Source organism: Neofelis nebulosa, chromosome X (assembly GCF_028018385.1).
Source record: "Neofelis nebulosa isolate mNeoNeb1 chromosome X, mNeoNeb1.pri, whole genome shotgun sequence".
In the NCBI taxonomy this organism is placed as follows: Eukaryota; Metazoa; Chordata; class Mammalia; order Carnivora; family Felidae; genus Neofelis; species Neofelis nebulosa.
In genome coordinates, this window is record NC_080800.1 from 11209414 (window position 1) to 11225541 (window position 16128).

The 16128-nt window shown below is 42.0% G+C and overlaps 1 long non-coding RNA gene across 1 annotated transcript; it reads right to left on the reverse strand.

Moving 5' to 3' along the window:
* Positions 1 to 424: 424 nt before the first annotated feature.
* Positions 425 to 15797, reverse strand: LOC131502314 (uncharacterized). The gene is made up of 3 exons (XR_009257004.1): positions 15709 to 15797; positions 1656 to 2404; positions 425 to 584 (listed from the first exon to the last, which is right to left on the reverse strand). It is a non-coding gene; the product is annotated as an uncharacterized LOC131502314 (long non-coding RNA).
* Positions 15798 to 16128: the final 331 nt, after the last annotated feature.

A 16128-nucleotide genomic window follows, 5' to 3' on the forward strand; every position in this document is an offset into this window, starting at 1 on the left:
CAGCGCAGGGACGAAAACCGGTGACGCACTTGGGCTCCCAGGCCCAGGCTCCGCAGATACGATGTGATGACTAAGTCACTTCTGGTGAAGTTTTCCACAAATTCATTGGAAAAGTAGTTAAAAGTATTATGTGATATGTATCTTTTGCTGAAAGTATGAACAGCAGGGACACACAATTGTCCTAAAATAAATTCCTTTTGTGTAACAATCGCCTTTAGCTCAGTTCCATGTCCACACTTTGTACCTCGGAATTTGGCTCATCAGCTTGCAAAATGCACATTCTGGCTAGTAACTGGGAGCAGAAGGGGTGAATCAGAGAATATTCATGACTGGATAAAACAAAGAGACCATGAAAATCCTGTGCCCCTGATGCTAAATCAGTAGTATCAGCTTCCCGTGGAAAACAACATACCTCGATAAGCGGTGGGGAGACTGTAGAGAAGTGGAAGGAGAGTGTGGAGGGAAAGAATCAAACGTCATCACCGTCCATTGCCTCCATCGGTTCTGGTGGACATTTTATAAGGCCAGTTTACATGCTTCCAAATTGGCATAATGATGGCCAGCTTCAGCACAAGGCACACACTCTGCACATAATAAGTACCCGATAAATATTTATTAACAGCATCTGACCAATTGGAGACCAATTTAGAAGACTGCTTCTGTCCTCTCTGCCGGTTTTCCTCTACTTGATTTCAGCTCTCAGAATTCCTTTAATGAGGTTCGAGACCAAGATTATAGTCGGAAACACTATAAAACCTGCACGTTTTGCCCTGGTATTATGCTCAGAAAACACTATCTTTCCTGGGGGAATACACCACAAATAGCTTTGCCTGTTTCTTCCTCAGGTTTTCTGAACATTCGTTTTTAAAACATTAATTGTAAGAAAAATTAAAAACTGCCCTCATTTAAAAATTACTTTATTGCGCGCATTTCCTCTGAAGAGGTTCAACAATAGGGCTGTAGTTTTACCTACGGTTCATAATAATATTTTACCAGCTGTGCTTGTAAAAGGAGGGTCACACACTCTCCTGGAAGCAGGCGCTCTTGTTCAGTGCTATCACTGGAGCCATTTTAGTTCTTCCTTGTTTAGGTTTGGGGAAGTTGGGTCCTAAAAGACTAATAAATCAACACTCGGTACAACTCTGAAAATATTGGGAGAGGCATCTCATTTCCTCTTCCCAACTTCTAGTATAAATTCCTAATTGGTGGTTCTTAAACTTTCGAATGCGTAAGAATCCCTTGGAAAGCGTGTTAAGGTACAGATTCCTGCGCCCACCCCCAGAGCTCTGGTTTAGACTAAGGGGTCGCCTGAGCATCGGAATTTCTAACAAGCTCCCAAGTGACTCTCAGGCTGCCGGTCTGCAGGCCACACTTTGGAGGAGCACTATTCTAATGACCTGGATGAGTTAATGAAGCCATTTAAAATGCCCAGAAATAGGATGTGTTGAGACCGGCTCCAGTTTGACAAATATGTTGTCATAGCTGATCACCATGACTCATGCCTTCCAGTTCTGTTGTTAAGGCAGCCTAAGAAGTGTGTGTATGTTAGGGGTAGCCTGGGTCTCTACTTTGGGAACTCCTGGGTCAAATGACATTTGAGGTCATTCCAGTAAACCTGTGGAAAAGGGAGAGAGTCCCCAAGCAGATCCACTTACCTTCTATGACAGTTTCAAACACCAGAGCCCAAGGGCAATGGGTGAACCTGTCTCCTTGGGAAAGCGAAATGGGTGGACAGAAAACAAATCACACAAGTTCTTCTGCACACTTGAATTTTGTAGGAGCTTCTCATGCAGAATAGCAGGCTCTTAACAAACCAGGAGGCATGGTTCAAAGGAGAAGTGGTGTCCTTGAGTGTCGTTGAGATGCTTTCGTATCTTCTGAGGGATATACTGAAAATCAGTCCAAAGGTATTGAGTCTTCCTCTGCCTGGCTTATTTCACTTAGCATAATATCCCCTAAGTCTATCCATGTTATCACAGATAGCAAGATTTTATTCTTTTTATGGCCAAGTAACAGTCCATTATGTATCACATCTTCTTTATCCATTCATCCATCGATGGACACTTAGGCTGCTTCCATGTCTTGGCTATTATAAATAGTACTGCTATGAACATCGGGGTGCATATATCTTTCTGAATTACTGTTTTTGTTGCCTTCAGTTTCTTTGAGGAACCTCCATACTGTTTTCCACAGTGGCCGCACCAATTTACATTCCCACAAACAGTACACGAAGGTTCCCTTTTCTCCACATCCTCGTCAACACTTGTTATCTCTCACCTTTTTGATATGAGCTATTCTGACAGGTGTGAGGTGATATCTCACCGTGATTTTGATGTGCATTTCCCTGATGATTAGAGATATCGAGCATCTTTTCATACCATATGATTTCACTTTCATGTGGAATCTAATAAACAAAATAAGCGAACAACCACAACAACAACAACAAAAAAGAGAGAAACAGGCTTATAAGTGCCAAGAACAAACTGGTGGTTGCCAAAGGGGAGGGGGCTGGAATACAGGCAAAATGGGTGAAGGGGATCAAGGGGTACCCACTCAGAGTTATAAAATAAATAAGTCATAAGGCTGAAAAATACAACATAGGGAATATAGTCAATAATATTGTAATACACGAATAGTGAGCATTTTGTAATGTATAGGATGTTGAATCACTGTGTTGTACACCTGAAACTAATTTTTTTAATGTTTTTTTTATTGTTGAGAGAGAGAGACACAGTGCGAGCAGCGCAGGGGCAGAGAGAGAGGGAGACACAGAATTCGAAGCAGGGTCCAGGCTCTGAGATGTCAAAACAGAGCCCAACATGGGGCTCGAACCCATGAAACATGAGATCGTGACCTGAGCCAAAGTCAGACACTTAACTGACTGAGCCACCCAGGTGCCCCTGAAACTAATTTAATATTATATGTCAATAATACTTCAATGAAAAATTTTAAATGTTGAAAAAAAAAAGGTATTGAGGACTAAACACCCTGGACACAACATGTAAAGTAACTGGACACAGCATATAAAGTAACTGTCTAAGGTATGTCAACATCCTTAGTCGCCGGGGAAATGTAAATTAAAACTCCATTAAGATACCACCACACAGCTATGAGAACGGCTTCTACGGTAACCTGACAACACCACATGCTGGTGAGGGTGCTGAGCAAATGGAGCTCTCGTACATTCCTGATGAGAACTCAAAATGGGCCAGTCATTCTGGAAAACAGTTAAGCAGTTGAAGGTAAACAAAACACCAAATACATGAACATTCCTAAGTGATCATCCGAGAGACGTGAAAACTTAACGTTCATACACAAAGCCATCCGTGAAGGTGTACAGAAGCCTTAGAGTGAAAAGAATGCCTTTCAGCAGGTGAAGGAATGAACCAATTGTGATCCACACGATGGAATGCTACTAATAATGGAAAGGAATAAACTAAGTCTAAACGAACAACATAGATGAATCCCAAATACATTGTGCCAAATGAGAGAAACCTGTCCAAAAGAGGTTGCATCCTGCCTAATTGACTTGTAAGACATTTAGAGAAAGTAAAATTATGGCGTAATTAGTGGTTTGTCGGGGAAAAAGGTGGGCAACGGGTTGACCAGAAAGGAGCAGCAGGCGGGGATTTGGGGGGACTTTTGCGGTGTAATCCAGAGGGTGGTGGTGGTTACGTGACTCCGTGCATTTGTCGAAACTCACAGAACTGTACACCAAGACAAAAGGGAATTTTGCTGTATGTAAACTGAAAAACATATGAAATAAAAACAGTACCTGCTCAGGCTGCACAGACACATACTCTAAGACACACCCATTCTACTTTTTCCTTTATGTCTGAAAGAAATGCACCTGTTTGTTCACTAAAACACACGCATGAAAACGCAGGAATACTATTCTCAATAGTCCAATTCTAAAAACTACTGAAATGTCCGTCATAATAGAACAGATAAATAAAGTGTGCTATGTAAGAGACTCTTAAAAACTGAGAACAAACTGAGGGTTGATGGGGGGTGGGAGGGAGGGGAGGGTGGGTGATGGGTATTGAGGAGGGCACCTTTTGGGATGAGCACTGGGTGTTGTATGGAAACCAATTTCACAATAAATTTCATATATTGAAAAAAAAAATAAAGTGTGCTATGTCAATACAATGGGATGTGCATGGGAAGTAGTAAATTGCAACTACACAGAATAATGCAGTCTCCTCTCATAAACATAATGTTTAATTTTAAGAAGCCAAATATAAAAGTGTATGCACGAGATGATTTCACTTATATGAAATTCAAAAGCAGGCAGAAACTAATTAAGGTGTTAGAAGTCAGGGTAGCATTTACCCTTGGTGGTCCGATGACTGAGAGGGGAAAGAGAGGTCCCGCTGGGGTATTGGTAATGTTCTATTTTTGATCTGGGTGCCGTTGAGAGGGGTGTGTTCTGTTTTGGAAAATTTATTGGACTGTAACCTTATGCAACTTTAGCACGCTTTATGTATGTTATACTTCCACATGGATTTTTTTCCTGGGGACTCAGTTTTGTAAAGGGGCTCCTGCCTCAAAAATAACTGCAACCATTGTGTTGCACAACAAAGAGCAGATCTTGAATGGCATGAGGTTGGTGGGTTGACCAGTAAACTTTTTGCTGGATTTTTTTTTTTTTCTAAATTGAATGGAGTCCATCTTGTTCTAGTTAAAGAAGCTGGCGGGCATGTGACATTTCCCACCCCTCGCCACATTTGAGAAAGCTGTTCTATGTTTTTCCGTGACTGTATGGTTTCCCAGGACTCAGCACACTCACTGCTAAAGCCGGGAAAGTCCTGGGCAAACCAGATCAGAAGTGGAAGAGACACCCCCCGTTCCCCATCCTGCTTCTTTTTAGAAAAGAGCAAATCTTCAGAGTCATGTGTCATTGGAGTCATTGCCCTTTGGAAATCACCTGTCCCCACAGAAGCACCTAGATGGGTTTCACGGGGAAACAGAATGGAATTTCCTACAGTTCCTATATTTGAAGAAAACGACTGCGGGTCAGGGCAGCATTTAGGATTCCCAGTGTTCCAAGGGCAAGGGCCATCATAGCACCTGGCCTTTAATCAAACCTCTGTGTGATCCCCCCTTTCATCTTCTGCGCTCGGCGCAGGGACCTGGTTTCCCGTGTCACCTCAGCCGGCTGCAGTTTCAAGAGCGGTTTCAGGACAAGTGATTAACTGAGTTTCTTTCAAGGTCCTTGCTGGTGGATCAGCTTTAGCCAAGGCAATCATGTGTCTCCATACAGTGAGTTCCCTAGTGCCCAGACACAAGGCACAAATGGCACAGTAGCCCTGGAGAATTTTCAGTGTAAGATGGTTTCTCTCTCTAGGGTTGTAGCTTTTGATGTTTTTCTTTTATACTTGGTGAACACCACTTAAAAATATTCGGTGTAAGATAATCAAAACTTGTCCCCTTAAGAAAGGACCAAGGCATGCTTCCTTTTTTTTTTTTTTAATAGGAGGTATCTTTGCCTTATTTAATAATCATGCTTTTTGTACTTGTGATTAACAAATGGGCTCAGCATGGAGGAACAGACCAAGTGACTGGGTTCTCCAAACGCTACAGAAGCTTACAATGCAGGCCCTTTTGCTTTTTAACGTGGTATTAATTGTCCGCCAAAGGAACACATCTACACGTCTGTTTTTAGTGGATAATACAGAGTCCTACTCTAGCTTCTAGAAAAGCTACCATGATTGGTATGAGAATTAGAAAAGGGGAAGGGAGAGAGAAGAGACAGCGAGAGCGAGAGCAAGGAAATGTTATTGATAACAAGTTTATGGAACACAGAGTACTTATGAAATTTCTGATTATATATGTGTATATATATATATAACATATATATATAACATATATATATAACATATATATATATAACATATATATATAACATATATATATAACATATATATATATATATACATAGAGAGACAGAGACAGAGAGACAGAGAGACAGAAAGAGAAAATGAGAGAGATGTAGATATATGACCATATATGTCTATCTGTATATTTACACCTCTATTATCCTTACAATGTATACATGATATATACATAAGTGTGTACATATATCCTTATTTAATCCTCTCAACAACCTTTGAGTGTGTTATCTGCTTTATAGAGAGAATCTAAGATTGAGAGAGATGAAGCAGTTTGTCTTAAGTACGCACAGAAAACAGAAGAGAAAGGAATTGAATCTCGTTCTGCTTGAGGCCTGGTGCTACCCAGGGGCTTCATGACCACTGTTGGCCGGGGAAATAAAACAGTCTGTTTTTACAAAGGAGGACTCGAGCTGGGGGTTTTCAGGATAATTTTGTTTCAGATCACCCAAGAGAACTATGAAAAAAACCATTTTAAAGGCAGAAGTTTGTGAGCCTTTAGGTGCACAGCTATGACGAATCCCGTGTGTCTGGGGAAGAGGAAATAAAGCAGCACGAGGTAAATGCAAGGTCTGCATAGGGCAATTGTCAGGGGGAGAAATGGATGCTCAGGTTGCAGGGGAGAGAGACGTTCTTGAACCCTAGATGAGGCATGTTGTCTCAGGTGACCCCAAATTCTACCTCAGCATCAAGGGAGGTGACTGAAACCCAAATGAAGCCATTTTTATAATCTGTTCATGGTTCCATACACCTTGTGCCCTGAGTCTCAACTCCTTGAGGTGACAGACTTCTCTAAGTAAGATGAGCCAAATTAGTGCTGAGTAAATCCCACATATGTGGATTCACCTCAGACGTCATAGCTCGGATTGTTTGTGAACACTCTGATACGTTTTTCCTCCATTTCCAATGCATTTGTCATTACTCTCTGTCCTTGAAATAATTGTATAAACACAGTTATCTCAGCTGTAAAGCAAGCAGAGAGACTGACATTACTATATTTGCTTATAATCTTGGAAATCGGTGATTTAGCCGGTCCTGCTTTCCGACATTGTCTTCACGGTAGCACCAAATTATTATTAATCCAGTGTATTTCCCATGTGCATTTATTCTGAGGAATTCAAACTGTTTTCTGGAGAGAGAGAGTAAAAACTAGGGAGAGGGGCAGAAGGGGGGGCAGAAAGGGGGAGGGAGAGAGAGAGAGAGAGATTGAGGACTTCATCCAAGGCTCCATGCTCAATGCAGAGCCCATCATGGGCCTCAGTCCCACGACCCTGAGATCATGATCTGAGCCGAAATCAAGAGTCAGACGCTTAGCTGACCGCACCCCCCAGGGCGCCCTGTTTTCTGGATTCATGATTAATCCTCACAATAAGCGCCAGAGGGATGCGCTGGCACATGTCAGGCCCATTTTACAGATAGAGGATTTGAGCGGCTTAATAAAAGACATGCCATTCACACCCTCAAAGGAATTAGACTCCAGCTCAGCCGTGACCCTGGACCTGCTGGTTCCCAGCTATTGCTTTCCTTATTAAGGAACGTGGCTTCTCTAGCTTCTACTCTGGTGCTGGTCTTCTGCTGGTTACTAGGCAACTTGACTATCACAGCCTGGGTGCAAAACACCAGAGCATCAAAGTCCTAGAAAAATGAGGCAAATCTTCTCACTGTATGCATGTGAAGTATAGCCGAGCATCACGCCATTCCAGCCAGCGTTAAACAGGGCAAAACAAAAAGCTTTGAAGGGCGACCAAACACTATGCGTCTGATGGATTGGGTTAATTTTAGGCAGATAATTATTATAGGTGTCTTAGAGCACAGAAGAGGAAAATAAAGCACAGCTGCTTGCTCTACAGAGCTCAGAGCCCAAGGCACTCAAATAAATACTTGTACCACATGGAAAGATGATGTAAGGGGGATGATGAGGGGTCAAGACAGAAGAGAGAAATCATCAGATAACCAGGGCGACTTGATCTTAGCTTCTCTGAGCTAAGTAGTAGCATGGTGATTTCAAAACAGGAAAGCAAAAAGGTGAAGGCGGAGAGGGCAAATTACCCCAGCTACTTATTTCTGAAACATACAAAAGGATTCCTCATATGAGTTAGGGAAGGAGAACGGGCTCTGTGCAGTTGTTTATAATTCTCAGGGCGCGGGTCCATGTGGGCCTGGGTATGTGCAATGGGTTCTGTTCTTGAGGACAGAGAAGGGTGTGAGATGTGGTCCCTGGCTTTGCAAACAAGAACAGAGCCGCATGCCTCCCGCACAGCCCTCAGATGGAGTGAGGGAGGCAGGCTGGGCCTCCAGCTTCCCACCAGGCCTGAGATGTGTTCTGGGAGCATTTTCATTCCATTCTGTTTAATGGGGGGGGGGCATTTTGGCCAGACCTAAAAAGTAAGAAGTTCAAGTTTTCTTCGTTTTTAAAAGCGTCGCTACTATTACTAACAATTGTGTGGGGTCAATCGATCCCTGAGATATAGTCCACACCCTGCCCAGCATGCTCCCTTCCCCCACCTGCCATCAACCTTACAGCTAGGCAGAACTCTGTCAAAATGAGTCCCTTCAGAACCCTCTGATTCCATGTGGTTCCGCTCAGGTAGGCGGTCTTACCCAGCAATATCATCCTGATGGGCCAAGGGATTACAGGTCAAGTATAGCTCTAATGTCAACACTAGCCAACAGCTTATGCTCTCTCAGGGAAGAAGGTGCTGCTGTTTTCATTTCTTCAGAGTTGTAGCTAATGCAATAAGCCTTGAAAAGAATTTCTGTAAATATTGGAAGAAGGTCATATTATCCTGATTTGCACATGATATGATGCTTTCTTAGAAAACCTAATAGGTGCAATTAAAAAGTAAATTACTGGATCACAAGTAAAATAGTTTAGTGACGTACCAGTTACCAGGAAAAATACTTTAAAAATCCATTCATTTACTAGTAGAAACCAGACAGAAATGGAACCGTGGGGGGAAATACCACACACACATCCTATTAGTAATGGAGACAAAAACTACAAAATAGGAAAAAATTTAACAAAAAAGTATAAGATTTGAGAGATATACATTTTACCGAGGGACATAAAACACGACCCAAATAAATGTAGAGACATATCATGCTCCTAGATAGAAAGTCTTAATGTAATAAATATGTTAATCAATTTCAAATAAATAAATTGCACGTAATTTCCATCAGAAACACAACAGACTTTCTTTTTAAATAGAAAACAATGGCTTAAGAAAATATAAGAAAGCAGAGTATGCAAAATTGCCAAGAATGGTTTTGAAAAGCTGGAAAATAAGGAGAGATTTATCCTCTCTGCTATTAAAATTAAAAACTATTGTGTTCCAGAATCTTCGTCGCAGCGTCTGCTTCTGGGGAACCCACTATGACACAGTTATGATCGGTCTGTCACTCAACCGCATTTTAATGGGGATGTCAGAATTCAATTACAACAGTGAGCTTTTTATACAGATAAAGGAATATAAAAAGGAAGTGGGTTTAAGGTTTTTAAAGCTGCACATTATGGCCAGTTAGGTCTCAGGTGGGCTATGGATCCAGAAAGCAGTCCTCCTGATCCCTTTCCCATTGTCTCATGCCTTTCAGGTTTGCTATTAAAACATTTGCCTTCGTGACCTGGTCCTCTTCCTTGGCTGGATCATTTGGCTTGCTTCTCATCCAGCATGACTCCTCCCTGTCTTACTTGTAATTCTGTTACTTGGCACCCCTCCCAGTGCTTTGTTCTGGCTTGGCCACCTTTATGCTCCACTTGGCTTTGGCCCAAGATCCAGCATTTTTCTCCCTTGCTCCATCCTTGTAGGCAGTTCCAGAATTCCAGATTTAGTCACAGCCTCATTTGCAATTGTACTACTCGCTCCTTGAAGAACACTGTATCCAGTGGACTATGAGAAGTGGCTACCCTCCAAATGATTTAGAGTCCAGGGCCAGGCATTGAGACTGTAGTTGTATTAGTTTGCAAGGGCTGCCATAAAAAGGACCACAGCCCAAGTGGCTTACACAACAGAAATCTATTTCCATACAGTTCTGAAAGCCAGAAGGCTAAGATCAAGGTGTTAGCACCGTTGGCTTCTCCTGAGGGCCTCTGTTCTTGACTTGTAGACAGTCATCTCCTTCCCGTGTCTTCACACTGTCTTTCCTTTGTGCACGTCAGTGTCCTGATCTCCTCTTCTTATAAGGACACAAGTCATTCTGGACTATGGCCAACCCTAATGATCTCATTCAACTTTAATTACCTCTTTAAAAACCCTGTCTCCAATACACTCACGTTCTGAGGTACTGTGGGGGATGACTTCACCATACGAATTTTGTGGGGGCACAATTCAGCTCACAACAATGGTCAAATACCTGGGTTCAAATATGTATTCACCTCATTGTAGCTAAGAGGCTTTGAACAACTTCTTTCACTTCTTTGGGCTTCCATAAAATGAAGAAAGTAAGTGTCTGCCTCATAGGACTGGTGTGAGGATTAAATAAAATAATATATGTAAAGTGCCTGATTCACAGTAAGCACTCAGTAAAAGTTAGCTGTTTTTGGTTTCTTTGAGGCCCCAACACCAACACTGAATTCAATGCAAATGCACATACAATTTTGCAGACATAAAAACATGCAAATGTGAGGTTTTTATTCAGTTGCTTATTTGCCCAACAAGTATTTGTTGAGCACATACACTATATAGTCGATACTCATTATTTGCAGTAGTGATGTTTTATAAGGGTCACCGTGAACACTGAATTAGCGAATATTGAAACATTGCTCCTAGGGAAAATACAGGGTTAGGCTTCTGAGAGTCTCTGACCACAACATTTTTGCTAACTAACCAATACATAACTTAGTCTTATGTATATTTCGGTTTCAATGTATATTGTTGGTTCCTTAATATTGGCCTCATTGACAACCTCATTATAACTCATGGCTGAACAAAGCTTACCTAACCCATGCATTTTCTCCATAAAGCACATCACCACCTTCTTGTATTTGGCAACACTAGACAGCGCCTCAGCATTATACTTGGAGGCCATTGTAAATTTCGAAATCACCAATGAAAAGCACAAAAAATGTAAGAAGGTGGTGCTAAGTTGGCTGGGAAATGTACGCTTGTTTATAGTGTGAGAGCTAAAAACAAGTAGGTGAAACTCTGTCTTATTTAACCTCAGCTGGAAGCATGCATGTGCTTTGGGAGACTAAAAATTTTTTGGTGCCTTTCACATGCCCAAAAATGACCATGAGAGTTCTGTGGGTATTGATTTGGGGGTGACAAATCAACGTTAGTGAATTTCCAAACATGGAACCTGCAAACAATGAGGATTAACTGTAGGTCAGGCTCTGTATTAGGTTCTAGGGCATACTTCAAGAACAAGGCAGATTCTTCAGTGATACTTACGGTATAGCAGGGGACAGAATGTTAGGGTGACTCAAAGTCTTTGCAGGAATGTTCAGATTCTTTGACTCCTCTGGGAAGGAAGAGGATTCTAAGCACCTGCCTCCCGAAGGAGCTCTACCATCACTGTATTTGCTGAATGATGAGTATCTCTTTCCAGAGGGTGCCATAATCAGGGTAAGACCTTACTGAGGTCCAAGCTGAGCTATGTAGTGTGTCACCATTTCCTTGTGTGTCCTGTGTCCCCAGGAAATGCTCGTACTTGACTAACATGGGATTTACATTCTCCCTCTGACTCAAACAGTTCCTGGCTGCAACACTTTCCCTCTCCAGTGTGGCTGTGACTCACCTCCTTTTGGTGCTCTCTGCAATGCCAACAGCCCACATTCTGCAAGGAGGCAGCATGGGGGGCAGTGGACACATCTCTGATCTGGGATTCACATGGCCTTGTTCTACTCCCCACTCTGCCTCTGAGCTTTAAAACAGGGATTCTAGACTTTGGCTGTGTATGAGAATCACCTGGAGTGGGGGTTAAAAAAACATCAAAGCCAGGTTCCATCTCTGGCCAATCAGATGGGCTCTGGAGGTGGGGCACAGGGAGCCCTATTATCTAAAGCTCCCAGATGGATTTCATGTGCAGCCAAGGTGGAGAACCACTACTTTGATTGCCCTGAGCTCACTTTCCTCATCTGTAGAAAAAGATATCAGTATCTGATGAGTCCAAAGATAACATGCTCTGAGCTACAATCCTAAATTCTATTTCAAAATTACCAGGGTACTTCCCTGTCCAGTCCTTCTTCCACTGATGTACCTACTATAGGAAAGATGTTGACTAACAGAATTTCTTTCCCATAGCATGTTTACAACATCATTGATGTGTGTCCCCCCATTTGTAAGTTTGGAAGGAAGTAAAGTGATTTTTCCCTTCCAAACAAACCAAAACCAAAAGAGACAAAAATATAACTCACTATTTACTAAATGGAAAGAAAAGCACCATAATCTTTCACATACTAGCTGAACTTGAATCCTCCATGGCATGAATTTCACTGCCATCTCATGTCTGTAATCACATCCCTTGAGCACTTAGGTCTGAGTGCCTTCGCTGCAGCTGGAGAGAGCAGGACATACACAGGGTTTAACCAACCCATTTTTTTTTTTCTGTTTGTTTTTGAAAACGAACATGTCTGGAACTCTGGAAAATAGTTCAGATCAGAATCTATGAAGTAAGCCTAGAATAGATTTGAGTGGGCAGATGAGCAGAGCAGAGGCCACAAGGCTCTCCCCACAGGCCAAATGCTGAGTGAAGTAACAGGAACACTTTGGCAGAGTTCTCCTCAAATGAGACACTAAAATTCCACGCTTGAGTTCCTTAACAAAACCCTCCTTGGATGATAGGCAGCAAATCTTCTGAAGGTAAAACTAAGTGGTAAGAATAATTTAGATATACTGATCAGCAGTGGTCTAAAGATACCCTTTCTAGCTGTTGGGAAAATTGAGTTTTAAAAAGTTATTCCTTGCTAATTTGATAGGTCTGGATACTCAGTTCATAGACTGCATGGAAGACAAGACATACAGTTGACCTCCACCAACCCAAAGGTGATGCTTTTCAAAACTGTCAGCAGTGAGGAGAAAAGATGACAGAAAGAAACTCTGACAAAAATCTGAATTTTGGGTCTAGGAACTTCCAGAAGTTTGGCAGGACTGAGCTGAAAAGTCGCCAGCAGTTATTACAATTCACATGGAGGGCAAGTGACACTCAGTGAAAACAACTACATGTGATCGGATCTCAGAAGGGGAAAAATGAGGGGTAGATGGAGTGTGCTGTCCATGGTGGAAAAAAAAACCCAAACAGAAAGAATGCTTCTACGCAGGTATGAATTGGAAACCATGGCATCATCTCAAAGATCAGGCTCCAAAGGTTGAAGGACTCTGAGAATCTAAAGTGATACAGAGGGTTACTCAGGATCCCAGCAACAAAGAGTGGTTAGTAAGGAAAGATCTGGAGATTAGGGCTTCCTTATTGAGTGACCAACTGTCCTGGTTGGTGTGGGACTCTCAAAATTCTGCACCCAGGGCAACCTCTCAGACCTGGGAAAACAGAGATGGCAGGTTACCCTATGGCTATATAATCCGGAGCCAAGACCAGACATTTTTCTGAGTAAGAGGAGGCTTATACTAAAGATTACAAAAAGATACAGCTTATTGAGGGAAAATGTCAGAGAAGGGCTAGGGAATCAAGAATGCTCCTCATAGCCACCATACCTTGCCATGGGATCTTCTAAATGTCCTTTCATCACTTGAGACTTCAGTTTCTTTGTGTACGAAATGATCTGCTATTAGAGCAATGACTTTCAATCATTTTTATTTTCCCCTTTGAAAGCATCAGACTCCTTTCTTCAAATGAAATCTTACCCAGAAAGGAATACATACATGAGATAAAGCAGAGCCACTGGGTTGAAGGCAGGTGGGGAGACCTATAATCCTAACCACTCTGCTGTACACTCAAGCTTCCCCCACTCTGTGCCCAGGCAGCCTCTGAGGCATCTGCACCAAACCTATACAGCTCTTAAGAACAGACTTTTAAAACCACCAGCTGGATGATCTTCAAGTTCTCTCTGGGTCAGAAATCCCATGATGCCTTGGCCATCTGCAACATTATCACTGTTCTTCAGAACTGGATTAGCTGCCCCTATTTTCAGAGTCCTGGCCTCAATATCTCTCCCTCTCTCCAACACACATACTACTCAGAACACAGTGAGGGGACCAGTGTGGTTGGGCTTCGCTTATCCTCAAAGTCAAAAGGATGCAGTGGAAACATACTGAAATGATCATGCCTGGGTTGTGGGTGACTGATTTCTGGTAGTGTGTGCATGTATATGTGTTTCTATGCATTTTCTACAATTTGGATGTAATACTTACTTGATCTTGAGCCAAACCCAGGGGCTTGGACATTATTTGGCCTCGTTGACTCCATTTGACCTACCACTCCCCCTGTTCAGAGACTCTTTCTCTTGGCTCCTCCCCTTTGCCTTGCATCCCTGCTTTGACACTGCACTTTTTTCCAGTTTCTCCTATATAATTTTCCACCTTGCATTTATTCCTCCTACTTTAGCTTCCAGTGTGAATTTCTACCATTAGCTTTAATGCCTGTTGTTCCCAGGGGACAGGTGACCCAGCCCTAAGGTGCCACACTGTTTCCTGTGCATCTCCCTAGGAGCTAATTCCCTGGCTAAGTCTTCTCTCCTTGAACATAGCTTAGTAATCATCCTGTGTCCAACTCTTGGCCTTGGTGTGTGTGTGGGGGGATCTACTCCCAGTTCTGTTGACCTCACAGGATGTGCTTTCTTATGAAGAGAATGTTGTGATAAAGAGGAGACAAGTCCTTTAATTTGATGACCCTGGATGGTCTCATAGTCATTTGGTCTCCCTCAAGATAAACACCCTCCAACTGAGCCTGAAACTATGACAAAGGATGTGTTCCTCCCTTTACCATGTATGGCAAAGCTTTATGGATAGATATTAATGACCCTATCACCTTAAAAGGATCAGGACCACTGAGTTATAGTGAGACCCAGACAGTACATCAGAAGGTGATGGAAGAATCAGGTGACTGCTGTTAATAAAGAACATCTTTGGTTGCTTTAGGAAAAAGGAATGCTTAATCAAAGCAAAACCCTTTATTCCAGTTTTTTATTGGGGTAGTTGCTTACAAGGAACACTCCATGGGGCAGCAGCCAACCCAGTTTCAACCATTCCTATCTTCAATTACCTAGTACCTGACTTGTGCCTGACCTGGTTCTCCTGGTTTTTTGCTTTCAGCATTAATTTATGACCTCGGACTATCAGATCTGATTCTTCCTGATGTCATTCTTCTGTCAATAACCTTGCACATTACAAACTATCCAACCTTGCTACTTACTGCTCCTTAAGAAAAGATGGTGGTGGATAAATGTGAGTCAGGTAGAAACATTCCACCACTGATTTATTTCGTGACTTTCAGCTGATTACCTGAACTCTCTCAACCTCATTTTTTCATCTGCAAAACAAGAAAGGATTGCCTCACAGGACTGTTGTAAAGACTAAATTATGACATTTGTAAAATATTTGGCATAATATCTCCCCCTTAAAAGGTAACGACTATTGGAACAGGGCTACTCAGAGTATGCTTCATGGACCAATGCTAATTGTTCAATACTGGTCTATGATGAAGAAAAAAAAAGGTACAGAAATTGAGAGTTACCATTTAGAAAATTTTAGACTGGTAATTTTCTTAAAACAACCACCACCACAACAACAACAAACTAGTCCTTTCCCAAAGATAGTTAGAGAAGCACTGCTATAAATGGAATGGGCCCTAGTTAGGAAATGTCTGATGTACAGTTTAGCATGTAAGAAATATTACACGAGCTCTCCCTTTTCTGCTGGCCAATTACCTTTGGTTTTGTTAATCCTTGAAAGTTCTCCAATCACATCATCACATTCATGAAAGACCTCCTTCCCTTTTCTGCTCATCTGTTGGTGTCTGTTAAGGAAACACAAATTAACGTTAACATTTGTTCAAAACATAACTCAGAAAATCTGTTTCAAAAGCATGCAGGACGCATTCCAAAACCAACTGGCATTTCTGATTTGTTACCCATGCCATTTCCCAAAGCTGTCAGTGGATAATTAAAAGTCAGAGGGGAAATTTCATTCTTTTCATGTTAAGGTATAGTGGCTATAGTAGAAAGAAAACATTAACATTTTCAGGGGAGGAGGGGAAGAGCGCTTCATTAAATCTAAAGAAAACAATCAATTCTAGGCGTATGCTGTGGTCACTTTATCCATTAGCTTCAGGACAAGAGCGGCATTTG